This window comes from Macrotis lagotis, chromosome 5, assembly GCF_037893015.1.
Source record: "Macrotis lagotis isolate mMagLag1 chromosome 5, bilby.v1.9.chrom.fasta, whole genome shotgun sequence".
Taxonomy (NCBI): Eukaryota; Metazoa; Chordata; class Mammalia; order Peramelemorphia; family Peramelidae; genus Macrotis; species Macrotis lagotis.
The window spans coordinates 68,366,408-68,391,874 of record NC_133662.1 but is presented as its reverse complement, the minus strand read 5'-3'; the positions used below and the strand labels follow the sequence as shown (position 1 = coordinate 68,391,874).

Below are 25,467 nucleotides of genomic sequence, written 5' to 3'. Positions count from 1 at the left end.
CCTCCCTAACTTTCTCACTCCCTCCATCATTCCTTCTCTCTGTCTCTTCTTATTCTCTTACTCTCCTATAATTTTTCAGTCTTCCACTTTCCCCCACTCTCTTCCTTCTTTCCTTGCTCTCCTCCTCCCCATAAAATAACTTCATATAAAAATGAATATTATGTTAAGCACATTCTCATGTGTTAGAAATAATATTTCCAAGTATTAGGGAAGTACTTTGAAAATTATTGAAATATGAGAGAAATACAAGAGGATACCATCATTCCATCTTCTTCATGGAGGTGGGAGATATATGTGATTTTGGAACTTTTCCAGTTTGTAGATTAGTTTTGCTTATTTTTTCTACCTCTTCTCTCTCTCTCTCTCTCTCTCTCTCTCTCTCTCTCTTTGTCTCTCTTTTTTATCTTGTTTTCTCTGTCTCTCTCTCTCTGTCTCTGTCTCTGTTCCACTGTCTCTGTCTCTCTCTCTCTCTCCCTATTGCTGTCTCTTCCTCTTTGTCTCTCTGCCCCTGACTTTCTTTCCAAAATACTATTTCTTATATGGGATGGTTCTCTGGATGAGGAAGAATTTTGTATGCCAGGGAATAGTATGATGATATAAAAATAAAGACATCAAAAGTTATTTTTACAGTCTTTCAAAATTATTTAAAAATGTTATCTTCCTACTATATATATTGTTCTTGATCTAATAGCTTCTATGTTTCATCAGACCAGAATCAGAATTCTTGGAAATTATATCCATTTCTTATGGCTTATTCATATTATATAATATTCCTATATTTAATTTGTTCAGTCATTCACCAATCATTCAATCAACAATCCAGTTTATATTTCTTTTCTTCCTCTTCCTCTTCCCTGCCCCTTCCTCTCAGGATCAGGACATTTATTGGCTTGAGATTTTCCATTCCTGGTAGTATCCTCTCTCAGACCCTTCATTCATTTTTATCCCTGGTAATTTCTCTGTTGAGGTTGCTATTTTTCTATATCTAAATCTTTGTGTGAATAGAAGCATTTTTTTTGTGGTTAAGAGTGAAGTTCATTAGATGTCTTTTGTGTTCAGTTTCTTCATCTATGTTTATTTGCTCATCTTCTTACATATCCCACTTCTGAGAAGTAGAGTATTCTACTCCTTTCTTCTCTCTTTGGCACAAGAACATTCCTTTCACTTTTCCTTTTCTATTCCCTCTTAAAATCTTCAGAACAAAAATTAATTTACCTTTCTTTTTCAAATTTGGCTCTTGCAATACCATTTTGGAGAAATTATTCTGAAGAGACTGTTGTTTTTTATTTACCTATTAGAATATCATAGTCTTACAGCCCCTTACAATTACTCACATAAATTTATCTTTTTTATGTTTCTCTTCACTCTTGTTGTACTTTAAAGTTTCCATTCAGCTTTGATCTTTTCTTCAGAAAATCTTTCAAGTCTTCTCTCCATTGAATCTTTTTCTGCAATGGTTACAGTCTTTTTTTCCTTTTTAAATTGGACTTTTAGTTATTATTGAGTTCTCATTTTTTTGTAGTGGTCTGTATCTTCTTACCCAGCTTAATTCTTAAAATGGTGTGTGTGCCAGGACTATATTTTTTGCTTTCCATTTGAGTTCTTTTTCCTTTGAGTAAAGTTAGCACTGTATGATCTCATCCTAGATCACCTGAATATGTGGATCTTTACTTTCTGGGCTCAGATTCCCCAAGAATTTTGAGGTCCATAATAACCAATCATTGGGATACTTTATAGATGAAAGGATTTATTTTTTTTCTATTGCTCTTTTGTAAATTTTCTCTGTGTGAAGTGAATTATTCATATCAGAGTTTTGCACTTTTTTATTTGTTATATTTGTAATAATTTCCTACTTTAATCCAGGAACTGCTACTTAGAATTGGGAGTTGGTAAGTATTAGCAGCACTAACAAACTGTGAATCAATGTAGTGTTCATGAATACAAATGTAAGAGGTATGGAAAGAACTTAAAATACTTCAGTATTTTTGCTCTTTACTCTTTTCTGCTAGTCTGCTAGTCAAAAAAAGAAACAGTTTAAGAAAGAAATAAAAAGACTCTTATCTAAAATTTTTGTAAGAACTAAATTTATGACTTCAGAGGGACACTAGTTATGATATATTTAAAATGAATATGATTGGTATAAATTTTAAAAGTGATGACTTTCTATAGTGAATTTCATTTTGAGATATCTCTGGAAGAGCTTTACTTTAGATTATCAAATATAATAGCTAAAACATTTATTAAATACTCAGTATGTTCAAGGTAGTACACAACTTGCAATTTCATATATTTGCATTCTTTTAAAAATAATTTTTAATATTTTTTATCTTTAAACATTTTATTTACTTTGAGTTTTACAATTTCCCCCATCTCACTTCCCTCCCCCCATCCCACAACAGAAATAAATTTGTCAATCTTTACATTGTTTCCATGTTGTACATTAATCCAAATTGAGTGTGATGAGAGAGAAATTATATCCTTAAAGAAGAAACATAAAGTATAAGAGATAGCAAGATCAGACAATAAGATAGTAGTTTTTTTTCTAAATTAAAGGGATTAGTCCTTGAACTTTGTTAAAACTCCATGATTCTTTATCTGGATACAGATGGTATTATCCATTGCAGACAGCCCCAAATTGTCCGTGATTATTGCACCGATGAAATAAGTGTGTCCATCAAGGTTAATCATAACAGCAATGTTGCTGTTAGGGTGTACAGTATTTTTCTGGTTCTATTCATTTCACTCAGCATCAGTTCATGCAAATCCCTCCATGCTTCCTTGAATTCTCATTCCTCCTGGTTTGTAATAGAATGATAGTGTTCCATGACATACATATAACACAGTTTGCTAAGCCATTCCCCAATTGAAGGACATTTACTTGATTTCCAGTTCTTTGCCATCACAAACAGGGCGGCTGTGAATATTTTTGTACAAGTGATGTTTTCCCCCTTTTGCCTCATCTCTTCAGGGTATATACCCAGTAGTAGTATTACTGGATCAAAGGGTATGCACATTTTTGTTGCCTTATGGGTGTAGTTCCAAATTTCTCTCCAGAAAGGTTGGATGAGTTCACAGCTCCACCAACAATGTAATAGTGTCCCAGATTTCCCCAAACCTTCCCAACAATGATGGTTATCCTTTCTGGTCATATTGACCAGTCTGAGAGGTGTGAGGTGGTACCTCAGAGAAGCTTTAATTTGCATTTCTCTAATAAGTAATGATTTAGAACAATTCTTCATATGACTAGGGATTGCTTTGATTTCCTCATCTGTAAATTGCCTTTGCATATCCTTTGACCATTTGCCAACTGGGGAACAGATTTTTTTTAATATGACTCAGTTCTCTGTATATTTCAGAAATGAGTCCTTTGTCAGAATCATTAGTTGTAAAGATTGTTTCCTGGTTAATACATTTTTTTTGATCTTGGTTGCAGTGGTTTTATCTGTGCAAAAGCTTTTTAATTTAATGTAATTGAAATCATCTAGTTTGTTTTTGGTGATGTTCTCCATGTCTTCCTTAGTCATAAACTGCTCCCCTTTCCATAGATCTGAAAGGTAAACTAGTCCTTGATCCTCTAATTTGCTTATAATATTGTTTTTTTATTTCTAAATCCTGTATCCATTTGGATCTTATCTTGGAATAGGGTGTGAGGTGTTGTTCTTCTTTTTTTTTTTTTTTGGTGGGTTGAGGTGCTCATTTATTGGGCTCGGGCTAGTCTGGTCACAGCCGGGTGGGGTGGACTAAAAGCCACAAGAGGCAGTCTCAAGGGGAGGGCACCTAATGGCAGGCCTGCCAAAGCTCCATGTGCCACAAAGTCGCAGAAAAATAAGGGAAGTTCCGGACCTGGGTGGATGGGGGGATTTAGTTGATAAGGTGGGCTGGAAGGGCCCGGGCTTATTGATCGGACTAGGTCACCCTGGCAACAGAGCTCTGAATTGTGGGGGGAGGGTGAGAAGAGTCCTCTAGTTTCTCTTTTTGAAAAAAAAGCACAAGCAGTAGTCAAAGTGGTCCCTCAACTCCCCCAGCCCCGAATGACTCGGAGGTGGCACCATACTTGCTATCCCCCAAATACACCAGCCTCCTTTTGACCCCCTGTGACCGGATCACCTAGAACAAAATTGGGCAAAAGAAACCAAGAGCCAAGCACAGCAGTGATCTCCAGTTGGCTGCCCTTCAGTAATCATCTTCCTCTTCTCTCCCACAGCAGAACCCCACTCCCTTCCTGAGACATATTGGGGGAAGTTTGGCTGGGTGAGGTCTCTGACCTACCCTTGCCTCCTGCCATGAAATGGTACTTGCTTTACCAATGACTGCTCTACTACAAACTCCACCTGAGGCCCAGTGTCTCAGCCAAAATTTTGGCTTAGGGCCTGCTTTTTTTCTAAATGATAATAAGAATATTGTTAGAACTTTGTGGTAGTTTTTAACTTGGATGACTAGGGTTTGCCTGACAGGTGAAGAGGCCAGCTATCAGGGGATGCTTTGTTCCCCATCTCTGGGGCCTCCTTGGTATAAGGCATTGACAAAGCTGGCATTCACCCTTGTCATCACCTGTCTCCCACTCCTCAGCCCCACCTCCAGCCCTTGCCCACTGGAGGTAAGATTCTAGCTTGAGTGAGAAACAGGAAGTAGAGGTCAGTTGTCAGCACCCAATCCTTATGGGGCAGAGAACACCAAGTCAAACCCTTTCCAAGCAACCAATAAGAAATCACAAACATGATGTGCTTCCTTCAAATTTACAGTAAATGGAGAAAGGCCTGGTCCATTAGAGGAAGGATCTCAGAAGCAGTGCATTACACAATCTACATGATGGACAAAGGTGTAGACCACAGGGGATGAGGTACTGAAATCACAATCACATGGGAAAAGGAGGGGTAAACCAGACTAGTGTAGCCTAGTCCTAGCTCTGTATGTATAGGACTCAGGAGGACCACGTGAAGAGCTTAGTTTTTGGCTTGGATGATGTCCAGAAATTTAGGTTTAAGGGACACTCCACCCACCAGGAAGCCATCTTACGTCAGCCTGGCGGGCAAGCTCCTTACAGTTGGCCCCTGTCACAGAGCCTCCATAAATGATCCTAGTGGACTGTGATACACTTACTGAGACATGGATCTTAAGCCAGCCCCAAAGCTTCTCGTGTACCTCCTGAGCCTGCTGAGGAGTAGCTGTCTTGCCAGTACCAATAGCCCAGACTGGTTCATAGGCTAGAACGACTTTGCTCCAGTCCTTCACGTTATCTGCAATGGCCTTGGTCTGGTCAAAGACAACCTTCTCAGTGATTCCAGCTTCCCTCTCATCCAACTTCTCACCAATACAGGCAATCACTCCTAGGCCTTCTGACAGAGCATGGACCACCTTCTGCCCAATAAGCTCATCTGACTCCCCAAAGATGTGTCTCCTTTCAGAGTGTCCCAGAATCACCCAGCTGGCACCGCGAACCTTAATCATGGCAGGGCTGATCTCTCCAGTGAAAGCTCCCTTGGGCACTTTGTAGCAGTTCTGAGCAGCTACACCAAATTTTCCATCCAGTTTCTGGCACACGAAGTCAAGGTAGATAGAAGGAGCTCCACATACCACTTCGGTGTTGGCGGGTACCTTGGCCCCGTTGAGCGAAGAGACGAGATCCTCCAGAGCCTTCTTGTCCCCATTCATCTTCCAGTTGCCCCCCGAGGAAGAACTTGCTGGGAGCCTCCATGGGGAAGCAGCGGCTCAGAGGAGAGTGAAGGTCAGCTGAGGTGTTGTTCTAATCTAGGTTTCTTCCATACTAACTTCCAATACTCCTAATAGTTTTTATCAAAGAGAGGCCTTTTATCCCAATAGCTGGACTCTTTGGATTTATCAAATAGCAGATTACTATAATCGATTCCTGCTATTGCACCTAGTCTATTCTACTGGTCCACCACTTTATTTCTTCTCCAATACTAGACAGTTTTGATAACTGATGCTTTATATATAATTTTAGATTAGGCAGGGTAAGTCCCCTTCTTTTGCACTTGTTTTTCTTGACTTTTTATTTCTCCATATGAATTTACTTACAATTTTTCTAACTCATTAAAGTAATTTTTTGGAATTTTGATTGGTAGGGCACTAAACAGATAGTTTAGTATTGGTAGAATTGTTATTTTTATTATATTAGCTCTATCTATCCATGAGCAGTTGATGTTTGCCCAGTTATTTAAATCTGATTTAATTTGTGTGAGAAGTGTTTTATAATTGTTTTCAAAAAGTTTCTGAGTCTGCCTTGGCAAATAGACTCCCAGGTATTTTTTATTGTCTGAGGCTAATTTGAATGGGATTTCTCTTTCTAGCTCTTCCTGATGTATCTTGCTAGTCATATACAGAAAAGTTGAGGATTTTTGGAGGGTTTATTTTATATACTGCAACTTTGCTAATATTGCTAATTGTTTCCACTAGTTTTTTAGATGATTTCTTGGGATACTCTAGTTATACCATCATGTCATCTTCAAAGAGTAAGAGTTTTGTCTCTTCCTTCCCAGTTCTAATGATTTCAATTTCTTTTTCTTTTCTAATTGCTGAAGCTAACATTACTAATGCAATATTGAATAGTAGTAGTTATAATGGACATACTTGTTTCACCCCTGATCTTATTGGGAATGCCTCTAGCCTCTCCCCACTGAATGTAATGCTTGTTGATGGTTTCAGAAAGATACTGCTAATTATTATAAGGAACAGTTCATTTATTCATACACTCTCTAGTGTTTTTAGTAGGAATGGGTGCTGTATTTTCTCAAAAGCTTTTTCAGCATCTATTGATATGATCATATAATTTCTGATAGGTTTTTTGTTGATATAATTGATTATAATAACAATTTTCCTAATATTGAACCAACCCTGTATTCCTGGGACAAATCCTACTTGATCATAATGTATTATCCCAGTGATGATAACTTGTAATCATTTTGCTAAGATTTTATTTAAGATTTTTGTATCTGTATTCATTAGGGAGATAGGTCTATAATTTTCTTTCTCCGTTTTAACTCTTCCTGGTTTAGGTATCAACACCATATTGGTTTCATAGAAAGAGGCACAGTTCCATCTTCCACTATTTTTCCAAAGATTTTATATAGAATTGGAACCAATTGTTCCTTAAATGTTTGGTGGAATTAACTTGTGAATCCATCAGGCCCTGGAGATTTTTCCTTAGGGAGTTCAATGTTGGCTTGTTGAATTTCTTTTTCTGAGATAGGGTTGTTTAGGTATTTAACCTCCTCTTCATTTAACCTGGGCAACTTATATTTTTGTAAATATTCATCCATTTCACTTAGATAGTCAAATTGATTTGGGTAAAATAATTTTGAATTATTACTTTAATTTTCTCCTCATTGGTGGTGAGTTCACCTTTTTTTGTTTATGGTACTAGAAATTTGATTTACTTCTTTTTTTTAATCAAATTAACCAGAAGTTTATCAATTTTATTGTTTTTTTTCATAAAACCAACTTTTGGTTTTATTTATTAATTTGATAGTTTTTTGCTTTCAATTTTGATTCATTTCTCCTTTAATTTTTAGAATTTCTAATTTGGTATTTAATTGAAGATTTTGAATTTGTTCTTTCTCTAAATTTTTTAGTTGCATATTTAATTCATTGATTTCTTCTTCCTCCAATTTATTCATGTAAGCATTTAAATATATCATATATCCCCTGACAGCCACTGTGAGTGAATCCCATAGGTTTTGGTATGTTCTTTCATTATTGTCATTATCTAGGATAAAATGGTTAATTTTTTTCTGTAATTTGTTTTTTGATCTACTCATTCTTTAAAATGAGATTATTCATTTTCCAATTGGTTCTGGGTCTATATCTCCCTGGCCCAATATTGCATATGACTTTCATTGCATTGTGATCTGAGAAAGATGTATTCACTATTTCTGCCTTTCTGCCGTTGATCATTAGGTTTTTATGTCCTAGTACATGGTCAATTTTGTATATAAATGCCATGTACTATAGAGAAATAGGTATATTCCTTTCTATATCTATATCCATTCAATTTCCTCCATAAGTCTACCATATCTAGTTTTTCTAACAATCTATTTACCTCCTTAACTTCCTTCTTGTTTATTTTATGATTCGATTTATCTAGATCTGAGAGTGGGAGTTCGAGGTCTCCCACTAGTAGAGTTTTGCTCCCTATATCTTCCTGTAGATCTTTGAGCTTCTCCTCAAAGAATTTGGATGCTATCCCATTGGGTGCACATATATTCAGTATTGAAGTGACTTTATTGTCTATGGTCCCTTTTAGGAGTATATAGTTTCCTTCATTATCTCTTTTAACACTATTTTTGCAGCTGCTTTGTCTGAGATAAGGATTGCTACCCCTGTTTTTTTCACTTTAACTGAAACAAAATATATTTTCCTCCAGACGTTTACCTTTACTCTCTCTCTATATATCTCTGTTTCAAATCAGTTTCTTCTAAGCAGCATACTGTAGGATTCTGGTTTTTAATCCCCTCTGCTATTCGCTTACATTTTAAGGGAGAGTTAATCCCATTCACATTGAAAGTTATTATTAGTAATTCTTTATTGCCCTCCATACTATCTTTCCTTGTTTTATATTTTCCCCTCCCCCTTATCCATATTCTCCAGTATTTTTTCTGAATACCACCCCCTTTAGTGTGTTTGGCCTCCTATATCTACCCCTTCTCCTTTCTTTCCTCTTTCCCTTTTTTCCTTCCCTTACTTTTTGTTGGTTCCCCTTTCCCCTCTCCCCCTCCCTTTCTCCATCCCCCTCCCCCTTTCCCCCTTTCCTCTTTTAATACTTGAAAGATTAGTTGTTTTTTAAGTTAAATGAGTATGTGTGTAAGTTGAATTTAAGCCAATTCTGATGAGAAGTTCCAGGTGTTTCTCATATCCTCTGTTTTTCTCCTCTATTACCATAAGTATTTTGTACCTCTTAGTGTAATGAGATTTACCCCATTCAATCTCCTCCCTCCTCCCATCTCCTTCCTGTCCCCTTTTTTAAGGAGGTAATGTTTTTGAAATCATTCTATATGAGTCATAGAATATTCTGAGTATCCATCACTTCTAGCTCAGTATCTTCTATCTAATAGAGTTACAGGTCTGGAGAGTTACTAGAGTCTTTCTCCCAAGTAGGTCTATAGCCAGTTTCATCCCATTGGATTGCAGTCTTTCTGGGTTTTGTGGATTCAATTTCTGTTAAGAGGTTTGTTTCATATCATAGATGGTGATAAATGAGGAGACTTTAGAACTATGCCAGAAGTCCCCATTTTATATATATATATATATATATATATATATATATATATATATATATTTATATATATATTTATATATATATTTATATATATATTTAGTTTTTGCAAGGCAATGGGGTTAAGTGGCTTGCCCAAAGCCACACAGCTAGGTAATTATTAAGTGTCTAAGGCCAGATTTGAACTCAGTTACTCCTGACTCCAGGTTCTCTATCCACTGTGCCTCCTAGCTGCCCCCATTTTTAATGTTTTTTAGAAAAATTTGGGATCCTGATTTTCTTCCTCCATTGTAACTGTCCTTCTCTTATAGCTGATGACATAGTTCACAATTGGAAGACCTTTCTATAGAAAGTAGATGCCAACATACCTACATCTTAGTCAGATTGCAAAAGAGATTTTCATATTAGTCATATTATTTGTATTTCAGAAAGGGGGAAAGTCAGACAAAATTTCCAAAGCCAAAATAGTTGGAGTGTATTGTTCCAGAGTGGAAAAATCATTATACCAACTTCATTGGATCAAAGAGAACACATCTTGGAGTAAGGTGGTGTAATACTGGAAGGATAAGAGAAGTTAGGTTATGACAAACTTTGAACGCAAATAGTTCATTTTGTATTTGATACTGGAAGCAATAAGAAGCCACTTCAGTTTGTTGACTCAAAGTATGAAGAAAGTGTGTGTGACATGGTCATATATGGAAAATCATTTCACAATTTCCATGATGAAAGAATCTTTTGCAAACTCTGTACACTTGAAATGAGTTTTGCTACCCAGGTTTTTGAAGGATAAAATACTAATCTCTTGATTCATTCATTCATTCATTCATTCATTCATTCATTAGAAAAAGTACCGAGACACTTAATAATTACCTAGCTGGGTGGCCTTGGGCAAGCCACTTAACCCCAATGCCTTGTGAAAACCTAACAAAAAAAAATCCTCAAGAATATTACATCCTTGAGTGGGGTGGAGCCAAGATGGTGACAAGAAGGGATCGAGTCTTAGCAGCTCTCTGACAAAACTCATAAGCTAAGGACTCTAACTAAACTTTTGAGTGAGAGAACCCACAAAGGGACCCAGTGAGGCAGTTCTCCTACTCAAGGTAACATGGAAAAGAGAAGAAAGGCTCTGCTCCCCAGGTCAGAGGGGCAGCCCGCCAGAGGGGGTGGCCCACCAGAGTGAAAGAACTTCAGCCTCCCGGAGGCAGCCCCAGGGTGCTGGGAGCTGCGGCTCACAGCAGCAGGGGAGTCTCCTGAGCTGCACCCCAGGGAGCACCGAGCACAAAGTGGGGGAACAGCACAGGAGCTCTGACAGAGCGAGCACATGGAGCCCAGCCCTCAGGGCACACAGCCTGCAGCTTGGTCATTCCACAGCCTAGACCTGGAAACAGAAGCAGGCAGAGCCAGTAAGCAGGAGTCCCCAGTGCATGAGCCCATTGAACTGAGAGAGGGGAGTGAAGAGAGACTGCTGAGCTCTTTCCTCTGCCTCTGGAGCAGGACTCTGGGGGCTCTGACCACATTCAGATCCTGATCGGTCTAGGCCCCCCCCATAGAACAACAGGGCCCCCCTACCTCGTCCCGTGGCAGAGGGGGTGGAGTTTGTAGTTATTCACAGACCAGGAGGGAGGACAGAGCTTCACACACTGAGACCCTTGTGGGAGTGTCCCGAAAGCTCAGGAAGCACCCCAAAACCAGGCTCAGGCTGGGAAAATGAGCAAGCAGAGAAATAAGAGGAAGACTATTGAGAAATATTTTGCAAATGAACCCAAGAAGGATCAAAATACTCAGTCTGAAGATGAGGAAACACAAGCTCCTGCATCTAAAGACTCCAAGAAAAACAGAAATTGGGCTCAGGCTATGACAGAGCTCAAAAAAGACTTTGAAAATCAAATGAGGGAGTTGGAAGAAAAACTGGGAAAGAAAGGAGAGAGATGCAGGAAAAACATGAAAATGAAGTGAGCAGCTTAGTCAAGGAAATCCAAAAAAAAAAATGCTGAAGAGAATAGCATGCTAAAAACCAGCTTAGGTCAAATGGATAAAACAGTTCAAAAAGTTATTGAGGAGAAGAATGCTTTAAAAAGCAAAATTGGCCAGATGGAAAAAGAAATAAGAAAACTCTCTGAGGAAAACAAATCCTTCAGACAAAGAATAGAATTCAGGGAGATTGATGAATTTACCAGAAATCAGGAATAAATACTTCAAAACCAAAAAAGTGAAAAATTAGAAAAAATGTGAAATATCTCATTGAAAAAACAACTGATATGGAAAACAGACTTAGGAAAGATAATTTTAAAATTATTGGAGGCGTGGCTAGGTGGCGTAGTGGATAAAGCACCAGCCTTGGAGTCAGGAGTACCTGGGTTCAAATCCGGTCTCAGACACTTAATAATTACCTAGCTGTGTGGCTTTGGGCAAACCACTTAACCCCATTTGCCTTGCAAAAAAAAAACCCTAAAAAATTATTGGAATATCTGAAAGTCATGATCAGGAAAAGAGCCTTGACATCATTTTCAAAGAATTACTACATGAAAATTGCCCTGATATTCTAGAAGCAGAGGGCAAAATAGAAATGGAGAGAATTCACTGATCCCCCCGAGAAAGAAATCCCAAAACACCAACCCCTAGGAATATTATAGCCAAGTTCCCGAACTCCCAAGTCAAAGAGAAAATATTACAAGCAGCCAGAAGGACACATATCATGGAGCTGCAGTCAGGATCACAAAGGACTTAGCAGCAACTACATTGGAAGCTCGTAGGGCTTGGAATACAATATACCAATAGTCAAAAGAGCTTAGAATGCAGCCAAGAATGAACTACCCAGCAAGGCTGAATGTCCTGTTCCAGGGAAAAAGATGGACTTTCAACGAACCAGGGGAATTTCAAATGTTCCTTTTGGAATAGCCAGAACTGAACAGAGGTTTGATCTTTGGATACAGGACTCAGGTGAAGCATGGAGATTGGAGGAGAGGGGGGAAATATGAGGGACTTAATGAGGCTGAACTGTATGTATAGAAAAATGATACTGATAATATTCATATGAACCTTCTCAGTTAATAAAGCAGGTAGAGGGAGCTTTTATAGTTAAAGCACAGGAGAAAGCTGAATTTGAAGATAAAATATGGTGTAAAAATGTAGTCAATAGAAAAAAAGGGAAATGGAATGGGCGAAAGATAAAGGAGAGGGGGAATAGTCAAAGATATTTCACATAATAAGATTTTTTTTTATTACAATGAGCTATTGCAATGATATGGAAGGGGGGGAGGCAAGGGGGAATGAGGGAACCTTTGCTCTCATCAGAGATGGCTAGGAGAGGAAACAGCAAATATACTCAATGAGGTATAGACATCTGGAGTAAGAAGGAGGGGGGAGCAGGGGGAAGGGGTGGGGATGTGAATAAAGGAGGAGAGGATGTTCCATGGGGAGAGAGTGGTCAGATATAACACATTTTCTTTTTTACTTCTTGCAAGGGGCTGGGATTGGAAGGCTTGTCCAGGACCGTAGGACCAGGTGGATTCTGGACCTAAGGGGTGGTATGGGAGCTCAGGGCTTCTTGGTCCCAGGACCAGGGATCTGTCTGCTGCGCCACTCAGCTACCCTACAGCAGAGTCAGAGTGAAAGGAGAGAGAAAATAGAGTACATGGTAGTGGAGAAATAAGAAATGAGGGAGTTGCGATTAGCAATAGCAACATTGGAAAAATATGGAAGTAACCTTTGTGATGGACTTATCATAAAGAATGTGATACAACCGTGACAGATTTGTTGGTGTTGGAACAAAGACTGAAGCACATTTTGTGTTATTATTATCTGGGGGAGGGTGCAGGGCAAGTGGGGCTGGGTGGCCTGTCTGGGGCCACATAGCAGGGTGATCTTTGGGTGTCTGGGGCTGGATTTGGACCCAGGTGCTCCTAGTTCAAGGGCCAATGCTCTGTCTGCCACCCAGCCACCCCTACTATTATTACTATTTTATTTTATTTTGGGTCTTTTTTTTCCTTCTTTTTGGTTTTTGCAGGGCAGTGGGGATTGGGTGGCTTGTATGTCACATGGCTGGGTGATTGTTGGGTTTAGGAGGCTGGATACAGACTCGGGTGCTCATGGCTCCAGGGCTGGTGCTTCGTCCATTGTGCTACCTGGCCACACCTACAATTATTACTTTTATTTTTTTAATTTTAATTTTTTTCTCTCCCCTCTACTTTTTTCATCCAAGCAAGTCTATCTATATTCATGGGGGGAGGGGTATTTTGTTTACGTGTAAACAAAAATATTTTATTAATGTAGAAAAACAGTTGTACAAATGAGAGCAAAAAGTAAATAAAAAAAAGAAAAAGTACCAATTTTCTTATCTGTTTCTGTAGAGTCTGATGCCAATTATCCATACCTACATGTATCAATTTGTTTTGTGAGGTAATAGCTTCTAATTAGTTGTTGATTTATATTCCCTTCTGGGATACATTTTCTTTCCTCATATTCTTCTAATTTTTCACCATAACTTTGTACTTACTGTTTTTATTTGTTCAGAATCCAGGGTGTTTTTTTGCTCATAAATGATGGAACTTTTGGATATTAGTGTGGCTGAAAAAAGAAGTACTTTTTGCACCTCAAGGGTGTCAGTTATCTATATATCCATAAATTTTTTTGAGTCAAAAGACTTGAAAAGGAGGCCTCTCAAACAGTTTGGCTGTAAAAGATAACAAAGAGAATAAAGTTATCATTAAATCATCATAAAGCTAATAAAAAGCTAGTATTTAAATTATAATGTTTTACAAAAGATAGATGTTTATTATTGTGATCCTCAAAATAACAAAATTATTATTATTATTATTATTATTATTATTATTATTATTTCCATATTAGAAAGGTGTAATCTGAGCTGCAGAGGAGTTTAGTAACTTGCCTATGATCATACATCATCCCTCTCTGGGGTATTCTAGAGGCCATCCCTTTCTGCTACGTCTATTAAAGAGAAGTAAATTAGGCATTTGGCAGATTTCTCTGTTTCAAGGAGATTCTGAGTGACCTAAACATGACCTAGAATAGTGTAGATATTAGAATTTAACTGAATCCCAGGGATATGGAGCAGAAAGCCTGTTCCTTTCTCCTTGGTGCCATTCACCCACTCCTCACTTAGGACGGTAGATAATTTGTATTTAGATTTCTGTCTCTTGACTCACATAGATCTGAATTTGAATAGAGTACATTGGTTCTGGTTTCTCTTCCTTTCTTTTGCTGTCCTAATTTCATTGTAAGCCTAAAGAAATCTCTCATGAAATATTTATATATAACTTTCAAATGTGGCTATTGTGATACTTTCTAGAAAAGGTACTCATTAAACAATATAGCTATCAGTTACATTATGTTCATTTATTTTCTCTACCATAGACGATACTTAAGACAGAGAAGAGTTTGAAGACCAAAAAAATGTAACTTGTCCCATAAACATCTCAAGTAAATTGCACTCGTTATATTTTTTCTCCCAAATGAAAAGGCCCTTTGTATGGTTGAACTGATATTTCATGATTATCTTGGATATGAGAAACGTTTTAGGTGAATATCATCAGATTAGTCATGGATGTTTTAGACTTTCTGGAGTTAACAAGAACCAAATGGTTATCTTCTTCACAGAGGAGCTCTCTTCCATCTAGCTGTCTGGTGCTCAAAATTAACTTCTAGGGGAAAAGCATCCATTGCTTAGGATTGCCAGTTAATAGTCTGTGCTCATGATTAAAAAAAGAGCAAGAAGAGAGAAAACTGGCTTGGACCCATTTTCCTAAGCAAGCACAAATTTTAATTTTAATTATTCATTATTTATTATTAATTTTTTATCTTATTATTTATTTATTTATGTTTATATTTATATTATTATATTTTGTTAATTTTAATTATTTAATTATTTTAATTTCCTACACTTGCATAGGAGAACGTGTCCTCACCAGTTTTCTTCTTGGCATGAGATGGGAAGAAGTAAGATATCTTAATTTGTTCCCTCAATTTTGTAGGAAGTTTAAGGAAAATTAAAAATCTGTCTAACTTTTCCAAAAGAAGAGCCCATAAAGTACATTGACTTCATTGCTCAGTGATCTTAAACACCATATAGATGGATTCCTTATATGTGTATTTGTTTTAGTATGTCTGTGTGTGTGTGTGTGTGTGTGTGTGTGTGTGTGTGTGTGTGTGTGTGTGTGTGTTTACTACTTGTAGCAGATGTTTGAGATGGAAATCTGCTATAGATAGAGACTGGATTAACATGAGTCTGATATCCTAAGTGTCTGTGACTTTCTGATTTTTTTTAAATGTTGAAGTAAAATTAGTAATCAGTTACCTTATAAAATATAGCTATAAGAAGATATATTTTATTTGAAGACTCTTACATTAAGTTTATTTTTGAGACAGAGCTTGAGGCATATAAAGAATTGGTTTTGACATCAAATTTTGTTTGTAACAGACAATAATTGAGTGACCCTGAAAAGTCACTTCAGTTTTTACCTATCAGAATAATTTTCTAATACTACACTATTAGAGAGATTCCTCACAAGGAATTAACTCCAATCTGTGTCAAATAAATAAAAGCCCACCCAGAGATTTTTACTTAGCACTTGTCTTCATGAGGGAAAATATGTCTTTGAAATAAAAAAAAATTCCTTGAGTCAGGACTCTGCTTGTGTGTGCTTGAGCATGGCACTTAATATCTGGGAGATCCAATTTTTTTAATCTTAAAATAGCTTTTCTTATGTTCAGATAAGGATGAGCTATTAACTTGTCAAATCCCTATCAAAATAGAAAAGAATATAGAAATGTATAATTTTGGCATAATTTGTGTTACTTATATGAATACCTATACTTTGAAAATAGTTTATTAAAATTCTCTGTTATTCTTTCTTTCTAAGGCAGATATGTATAAAATATGTATAAAATACCTGTACACACACCTGTTACAACAAACCCAAGACTTATATAAAGACAATTATTAAAACATTTTATAAAAAGAAAACCATATTTGAAATTGATTTAAATTTATATTATTTAAATAATTCTCCAAAAATATTTGGGGGTTTTAATTTTTTATTTGTACGCAGGTCCAATATAATAAAAAGGAAACTTTTATCTTAATTAAATTATATGTTCAATGTAATCCCAATTAAATTACCAAAAAATTAATTTTCTGAATTAGTCAAACTAACAAAATTCATTTTTGAGAACAAATAAATTAAGAGCAAAAAGCAAGCTGTAAAAAAAACACAAAGGAAGAAGTTTTAGCAATATCAAATTTTAAGCTGTGCTATAATGGATTTATGAAAGCTACCTGCTATTGGTTATGAAATTGAAAGGTAAATCAATGGAACAGAATAGATATAAAATTTTCAGTAACAAATAAATATAGTAATCTTGCAAGTGACAACTGAAATGCCTTCCATTTTTGGGTTAAAAATCCACTTTTTTGGGAAAAAATTGTTGGAAAAACATCAAAGTAATATGGCATAAATTGGGCTTCGACCAATATCTCTCACCATTTACCAAGGTAAGTTCAAAATGGATATAAGATCTAGATCTATACAGACATATTGCAAGATAATGTGAAAAACATGAAACATGACTTAGCAGACATATGAGTAGTCCAACATTTTATGAAAAAAGAAGTTAGAGAGGATAGTGATGTATAAAATGGATGATTTTGAAAACATTAAACAGTTGCTATACAAATAATTCAAATGTAGCCAAGATCAGAAGGAAGGTAGAAAATTCAGATAATATTTTTGGTAGATATTTTCTCAGATCTAGGTATCATATATAAAATATACAAAGTACTTTATCAAATCTATTGGAATATGAGTCATTCCTCTATTGATAAATGAATGTCAGTAGGCAGTTTTCCAATGAAGAAATGAAAACAATTTATAATTACATGAAAAGAATTAACAAGATCATTATTGATTAGAGAAGTACAAATTAAAACAACTTTACAATATCATTTTACATATTGACTAAAATGTTGGAAGACAAAAGTGACAAATGTTTAAGGGTTTATAAAAAATTGAGATACTTATTATTCACAGTTGGTGAACTTGTGAATTGATCAATTCCATTTTTTTTGGTTTTTGCAAGGCATTGAGGTTAAGTGACTTGCCCAAGGTCACACAGCTAGGTAACCATTAAGTGTCTGAGGCCAAATTTGAACTCAGGTCCTCCTGATTCCAGATCTGGTGCTCTATCCACTGTGCCACCTAGCTGCCCCAGATCAATTTCATTTTTGAGAGTGAATGCCGAAAGCATTATTAATCTACCTGTACCCTTTCACCCAGCAATTCCACAGCTATTGCTATTTCCAAGATGATTGGTTGGTTGGTTGGTTGGTTGGTTGGTTGGTTGGTTGGTTGGTTTTTTGGTTGGTTTTTTGTCTTTTGTTAATGAAGAAGATCAAAATGGCATCACTATATATGAGACATATTATAATGTGTCCAACTGTGGTTGATCAGACCAATACAGTCTCCAAGTGCTCTATCACAGATTGGACACAAATAATCCATATGAACACCTGGAGTGAATCCTTTAAACTTATGGATGTCACTTTTTCTTTGAGCTGCTTCAATTCTGCATGCATCATATAATGCAGCACCCTCACTGTTGAGGACACACTATGTTGGGCAGTTCTGTGACAGTGTCTCCCATACTGTAAATCAATTCTAAAGTTCTACAATGAAACCTTCAGGATATTATCATTTTTTTCTGACCCCCTTGTGAGTGCTTGCTGTATGTGAATTCTCCATATAATAGTTTTTATTTATTTATTTATTTTTGGCAAGCAAAGGTCTGGCATTCTAATAATGTATCCAACCCATTGTAGTTGCGCCCACTGTGGTAATGTTGGAATGCTAAGCAGTTTTGCTCAAGAAAGGACCTCAGTGTCTGGTATCTTCTATTGCCAGGTGATCTTCAGAATCTTTCTAAGGCAATTTACATGGAAGTGATTCAATTTCCTTACATGGTGCTGGTAGACTTTCCAGGTTTCACAGGCATATAGCAATGAGGTCAACACATTGGCTCTGCCTGTCTAATACCTCTTTTCTCCCATACTTTCTTTCAGAGTCTGACAAAGTAAGTGAACTTGTCCACAGTACTCAAAACTTCTTCCTTTGCTGTAATTGATGGTTTTGCATATGGATGGTGTGGTGCTGGCTGATGGAGCACCTGGGTTTTCTTGTTGTTAATTATTAGATCAAAATTAGCACAAAAAAGCAGAGACTTGATCTATACTTTGTTATAGCTCAGATTCAGAGACTGTATTAGAGTGCATGATCATCTGCAAACAGAACATCATGCACCAATACTGCTTCCACTTTAGTCTTGGCTTGGGCAGTTGTTGGACAGAAAACACCTCTTTGACAATTCCTCTCCCCTTTCTGAAGTCACACAGGCTCTCAGGAAGGTGACCAACTTCTAGGTGAAGAAACAGCCTATTGAATACTCTGGCAAGAATCTCACCAAAGAATACTAAAATAGAAATACCCCTCTCATTGTCATTGGAAATCTATTCCCTTTACCTTTATAGAGATGGATGTTGGAGGCATCCTTGAATTTTTGGCGATAACTTTGTTGTGCCATATAATCTGTAAAATTTCAGTAAGATTTTAGATGAGGAATGGAACCCCCCCCCCCCCACCTCGTAGATATCAGCTGGAATACAATCATCACCAAGTCCTTTGCCACTTGAAAGGAACCTAATGGCATTCAAAACCTTTTCTTCAGTTGGAAATTTAGGTAGGGACTGATTGACTCCAACTTGAGGGAAATGTGCAATGGCTTCTGTATTGATTGATGGTGTCTCTTAAGAACCTTATGGAAATGTTCAGCCCAACTCTGTAGTATCATTTCCCTATCAATAATCCATGTGGATCCATCAGCACTGAGTAGTTCAGATGCACCATATGTCCTTGGTCCATAAATAGCCTTCAGACATCATAAAAACATTTTGGCTTATATTAGGGAGGTGGAGCCAAGATGGCGACAAGAAGCGATCAAGTCTTAGGCGCTCTCTGATAAAACTTGAAACTAAGGACTCTAACTAAACTTTCAAGAGACAGAACCCACAAAGGGACCCAGTGAGGCAGTTCTCCTATTCAAGGTAACCTGGAAAAGAGCAGAAAGACTGTATTCCCTGGGGTCGGAAGGGTGGCCCGCCAGAGGGGTGACCTGCCATGTCAGAGTGAAAGAACTTCAGCATCCTGGAGGCAGCCCCAGGGCACTGGGAGCACAGCAGCAGGGAGTCTCTTGAGCTACACCCTGGGGAGCACCTGGCACAAAGTGGGGGAACAGCGGGGGACCTCTGCCAGAGAGAGCATGTGATAGAGGGAGCACATGAAGCCCAGCCCTCAGGGCACATAGCCAGCAGCTTGGTCTTTCCACAGCCCAGATCTGGAAACAGAAGAAGGTGGAGCCTGTAAGCAGGAGCCTCCAGGGCATGAGCCCATTGAGCTGAGGGAGGGGGTAAAAAGGGACTGCAGAGCTCTGTCTTCTGTCCCTGGAAGAGGACTCTGGGGTTCTGACCACATTCAGATCCTGATTGCAGTCTAGGCCCCCATAGAACAGCAGGCACCCTCCACTTCAGCCATGTGGCAGAGGGGGGCTCTTATGGTTATTCACAGACAAGGAGGGAGGACAGAGCCTCACACACTGAGACCCTTGTGGAAGTGTCCCAAAAGCTCAGGAAGCACCCCCAAAACCAGGCCCAGGCTGGGAAAATGAGCAAGCAGAGAAATAAGAGGAAGACTATTGAGAAATATTTTGCATATGAGCCCAAGAAGGATCAAAATACTCAGTCTGAAGATGAGGAAGCACAAGCTCCTACATCTAAAGACTCCAAGAAAAACAGAAATTGGGCTCAGGCTATGATAGAGCTCAAAAAAGACTTTGAAAATCAAGTGAGGGAGTTGGAAGAAAAACTGGGAAAAGAAAGGAGAGAGATGCAGGAAACACATGAAAATGAAGTCAGCAGCTTAGTCAAGGAAATCCAAAAAATGCTGAAGAAAATAGCATGTTAAAAAACAACTTAGGTCAAATGGATAAAACAGTTAAAAAAGTTATTGAGGAGAAGAATGCTTTAAAAAGCAAAATTGGCCAGATGGAAAAAGAGATAAGAAAACTCTCTGAGGAGAACAAATCCTTCAGACAAAGAATAGAATTCAGGGAGATTGATAAATTTACCAGAAATCAGGAATCAATACTTCAAAACCAAAAAAATGAAAAATTAGAAGAAAATGTGAAATATCTCATTGAAAAAACAACTGATATGGAAAACAGACTTAGAAAAGATAATTTAAAAATTATTGGAATACTTGAAAGTCATTATCAGGAAAAGAGCCTTGACATCATTTTCAAAGAATTACTACAGGAAAATTGCCCTGATATTCTAGAAGCAGAGGCAAAAATAGAAATGGAGAGAATCCACTGATCCCCCCCCCCGAGAAAAGAGATCCCCAAAAACTAACCCCTAGGATTATTATAGCCAAGTTCCAGAACTCCCAAATGAAAGAGAAAATATTACAAGCAGCCAGAAGGACACAGTTCAAATATCATGGAGCTGCAGTCAGGATCACTCAGGACTTAGCAGCAACTACCTTGGAAGTCATAGGGCTTGGAATATAATATACTGCAAGGCAAATGGGCTTAGAAGGCAGCCAGGAATGAACTACCCGGCAAGGCTGAATGTCCTGTTCCAGGGAAAAATATGGACTTTCAATGAACCAGGGGAATTTCAAATGTTCCTTTTGGAATGGCCAGAGCTGAACAGAAGGTTTGATCTTCAGATGCAGGACCTGAGTGAAGCATGGAGATTGGAGGAGAGGGGGAAAGTATGAGGGACTTGATGATGAACTGCATGTATTCCTGCATAGAAAAATGACACTGATAATACTCATATGAACCTTCTCAGTTAATAGAGCAGGTAGAGGTAGCTTTTATAGTTGAAGAACAGCAGAAACCTGAATTCGAAGATAAAATATGGTGTAAAAATGGAGTCAATAGAAAAAAAGGAGAATGTAATGGGAGATAGAAAAAGGAGAGGGGGAATAGGCCAAGATATTTCATATAATAAGATTTGTTTTTATTACAATGAGCTATTGCAATGATATGGAAGGGGAATGGCAAGGGGGAATGAGGGAACCTTTGCTCTCATTAGAGGTGGCTAGGAGAGGAAAGAGCATATATATATATATATATATATATATATATATATATATATATATACATACTTATTGGGGGTATAGACATCTGGAGTAAGAAGGAGGGGGGAGCAGGGGGAATGGGTGGGGATGTGAATAAAGGAGGAGAGGATGGACCATGGTGGGGAGAGTGGTCAGATATAACACATTTTCTTTTTTTACTTCTTGCAGGGGGCTGGGATTGGAAGGCCTGTCCGGGACCGTAGGACCAGGTGGATTCTGGACCTAAGGGGTGGTATGGGAGCTCAGGGCTTCTTGGCCCCAAGACCAGGGATCTGTCTGCTGTGCCACACAGCTACTCTACAGCAGAGTCAGAGTGAAAGGAGAGAGAAAATATAGTACATGGTAGTGGAGAAATAAGAAAGGAGCGAGTTGCGATCAGCAATGGCAATGTTGGAAAAATATGGAAGTAACTTTTGCGATGGACTTACCTTAAAGAATGCGATCCACACATGACAGAGTTGTTGGTGTTTGAACAAAGACTGAAGCACATTTTTTATTATTGTTATTTGGGGGAGAGTGCAGGGAAATAGGGCTGGCTGGCCTTTCTGGGATGATCTTTGGGTGTCTGAGGCCAGATTTGGACCCAGGTGCTCCTGGCTCAAGGGCCAATGCTCTGTCTGCCATCCAGCCACCCCTACGATTATTACTATTTTATTTTATTTTATTTTGGGTCTTTTTTTTCTTCTTTTTGGTTTTTGCAGGGCAGTGGTGATCGGATTGCTTTCATGTCACATGGCTGGGTGATTGTTGGGTCTATGGGACTGCATGTGGGCTCCAGTGCTTGTGGCTCCAGGGCTGGTGCTTCATCCATTTTGCCACCTGGCCATACCTACAATTATTAGTATTATCTTTTTTAGTTTAATTTTTTTCTCTCTCCTTTACTTTATCGCCCAAGAAAGTCTATATTTATGGGGGGAGGGGTATTTTGTTTACTCTTAAACAAGAATATTTTATTAATGTAGAAACAATTTGTACAAAATGAGAATTAAAAAGTGAAATAAAAAAGATTTTCCTAAAAAAAATTCTTGGCTTGTTTCTATCTTCATAAAATTGAATTTCATTTGCCTTTTTACTAAACCAAGAGTCCTGCTGCTCTTGAAGCTTTGCTTTAACTTCACTTTTGATGCTGGTTATAGGATTTGTTTGAGGAAGACTAGTATCTTGGTGTGAGGACTGCCAAGCCCTCTTTAGGGCTGCTTTCCACCTTTGATGTTCATCTGAGCCACCTAATTCTCAGCTGTGGCTCCAAGAAGTTGTAGCTTGTTTAGTGGCCACACCCCAGTTAATCATTTTGTCAAGAAGGTTAAACCTGGTTGAGAGTAACTGAGGGAGTCTCAGATGCATCATTGTGTAGTGGGGGCTGTCTACCTCAAGCATGTGAAGGCTTCCACTGGTTAAATGTGTGGAAGAGAATAATTCATTCCACTGTCCTTGAACCCTGTTGAAGTAGGTACTGTGGAGCCCTCAGAGCTTGGTTAGACATTGAAGTGGATGACCAAGGTCATCCACTGTATCCAAAGCCTGTTATCTTGACTTTGTCTTGCTATGCTAGAACATGAAGAATTTGAAAGAATGAGTCAGACAACTTTGAGCAGCTGTACCTCACTTAAATCTAATTTACATAGTCAACAAAATACATCACTCATAACCATCAAAATCCTGTGGTGAAAAAAGCAACTGATGAAGCATCAGGTGTGAATACACTGAGAGTTGTAGCCATAACCCTGCACACAGGTGGCCTAGGGGCATAGTGGTGTTTCTCCACTGAAAGCAGCAGAGGGATTCAGCAGTCCCCTGGATGACTGAGCAGCTTTTTTAAGTTTTGCACTGTTTGCCTCCTGATTTGAAGAAGGGGCTAGAAAAAATACCCTAAAAACTGTCTGCTTACCCAATACTGGTCTGATTACTATGACAATCCCCCAGTGTAGTCAAGAAACAAAAAATCTACAAAACTTCTTCAAAGAAGATTCCACTCACCATCGATACATGGAACATGCACACACTCATAGAGAACATAAGATCCAAAAGACTTGAAAGATGAACAGCTTCTCTTGAGAGAGAATTCAGCATGTATGGTATACAAATTGCAGCTCTAAGTGAAATAAGTCTGGCAAATGAAGGTCAGTTTACTGAAGTCAGAGCTGGAATATTTTCTGGAGTGGTCATAGTGAAAGGGAAAACCGTGAAGCTGGGGTAGGTCAATCAAACTAATCTAGTCAACATTCTTGAATACCTACCAAAAGGAGTGAATGACAGGCTCATGTTGATGAGATTGCCTCTTTCAGGTAGATGCCATGCCACTATCATCATTGCCCATGCTCCCACCATGATGAACACAGTTTCAGTTAAAGAAAAATTTTATGAAGACCTGTAGACCCTTAAATCAGTATACCAAAAGATGACAAGTGACTTAAAGGTGACTTTAATGCTAGATTAAGGCTCAGATTACCAGATATAATAGGGAATCCTTGGGAGAAATGGATTTGGAAAGAGCGAATAAATTAGGAACATTTTCAATAAGATCAGGGATGAAAGAAGGATGCTCATTATCACCATTATTATACCATTACTACATCCAGTATAGAATTAGAAAAGTTAGCTTTTTCAATAAGAGAAGAAAACGAAATTGAAAGAATTATAATTGGCAATGAAGAAGCAAAATTTTCATTCTTTCTAGATGATATGATGATATAGTTGGAGAACCCTAGAAAATAATTTAAAAACTACTTTAAACAATGAACAATTTCAACAAAGTTGCAGAATATAAAATAAGCTCATAATAAAACACACAGGCAAAGTTAGAAAGAGGATTTCCATTTTTAAATAACTGTACAACATCAAATACTTGGGAATCTACCTCCCAAGACAAATCCAGAAACTATATGAATAAATTTACAAAGCACTTCTCCCTCTAAACAACTGGAAAAACACCAATTGCTCATGATTGCGTCAAACTAATATAAAAAATGACAATTCTACTCAAATTTATTTTTTCAGTGCCATACCAATCAAACTACCAAGAAAACTGTAGGAAAAATAGCAACTATAATTATCTGGAGCAAAACAGTTCAATAATAACAAGGGAATTGATGGAAAAAATGCAAAAGAAAGTGGCCTAGCTCTACCAGGTCTAAAGCTGCATTATAAAGAGGCACTCATTAAAATTCCCCTGCTACTGGTTAAGAAATAGAGTAATAAGCCAATGTATTAGAGTAGGTACAAAAGAAACAGAAATAAATAACTACAGTAATTTACCATTTGACAAACAGCTTCTCGAATAAAAGTTGAGTGAAGTAAGCAGAACCAAGGAAACATTGCATACCAACTTTGGTATATCAACTATGATGGATGCAGTTCCTATCAACAGTTCAGAGACTAAGGACCACCCTCAGAGGTCTATTATGGACAATACCATTCATATTCAGAAGGGAAAAAAAAACATGAATTCTGAATGCTTGCTATGTTCACAATTAAAAAAAATTCTTATCCTTACTTTCTCATGGTTTTTTCTTTCCCCTTTGTTCCAATTCCTCTTTCACAAAATGAGAAATATATAAATACATTAAATACAAATGCACATGCACAATTTTTACCTGACTCTTTGCCATTATGAGAAGGGGAGAGGGAAGGAAAGGTTGTAGAAAATGTGGAATTCATAAATTTGCAAATGGAAGAATGTTGAAAAACCACCAATACTTCTAAGGGGAAAATAAAATAAAAATTCATATACAATAAAAAAGAGAGATAACGGATGTCAGAAACAATCTGAAGCTATTAGTCATTAAAAAGTCTCTCTAGATTTTAGTAATGAAAATGTTATTATTTTATTACAGAAACACACAATAACATATACAACCATGGTATCGGAAACTTCCTCCTGACACAAAGAACCTGGTGACACTTCAGGTGATGTCACTTTTTTGTCTCAATATCTCATCCAAATAACATGGTAAAATTAATATTTGATCCCACAAACCATAGAGGCTGACAGGACTGAAACACAGGTATGTTTATTTTTAGGCTAGGAAA

At 37.6% G+C, this 25,467-nt stretch overlaps 1 long non-coding RNA gene and 1 pseudogene across 1 annotated transcript in view; one reads left to right on the top strand and one right to left on the bottom strand.

Annotated features, from left to right (window-relative positions):
* LOC141489747 (uncharacterized) overlaps positions 1-25,467 on the top strand; it is a 47,026-nt gene that overhangs the window by 20,850 nt on the left and 709 nt on the right. Inside the window, exons 2-3 of the long non-coding RNA XR_012468976.1 lie at positions 14,603-14,668; positions 25,272-25,442. This is a non-coding gene — a long non-coding RNA (uncharacterized LOC141489747). The remainder of the gene's footprint in view (positions 1-14,602; positions 14,669-25,271; positions 25,443-25,467) is intronic.
* Positions 4,902-5,652, bottom strand: LOC141489746 (triosephosphate isomerase pseudogene; annotated as a pseudogene).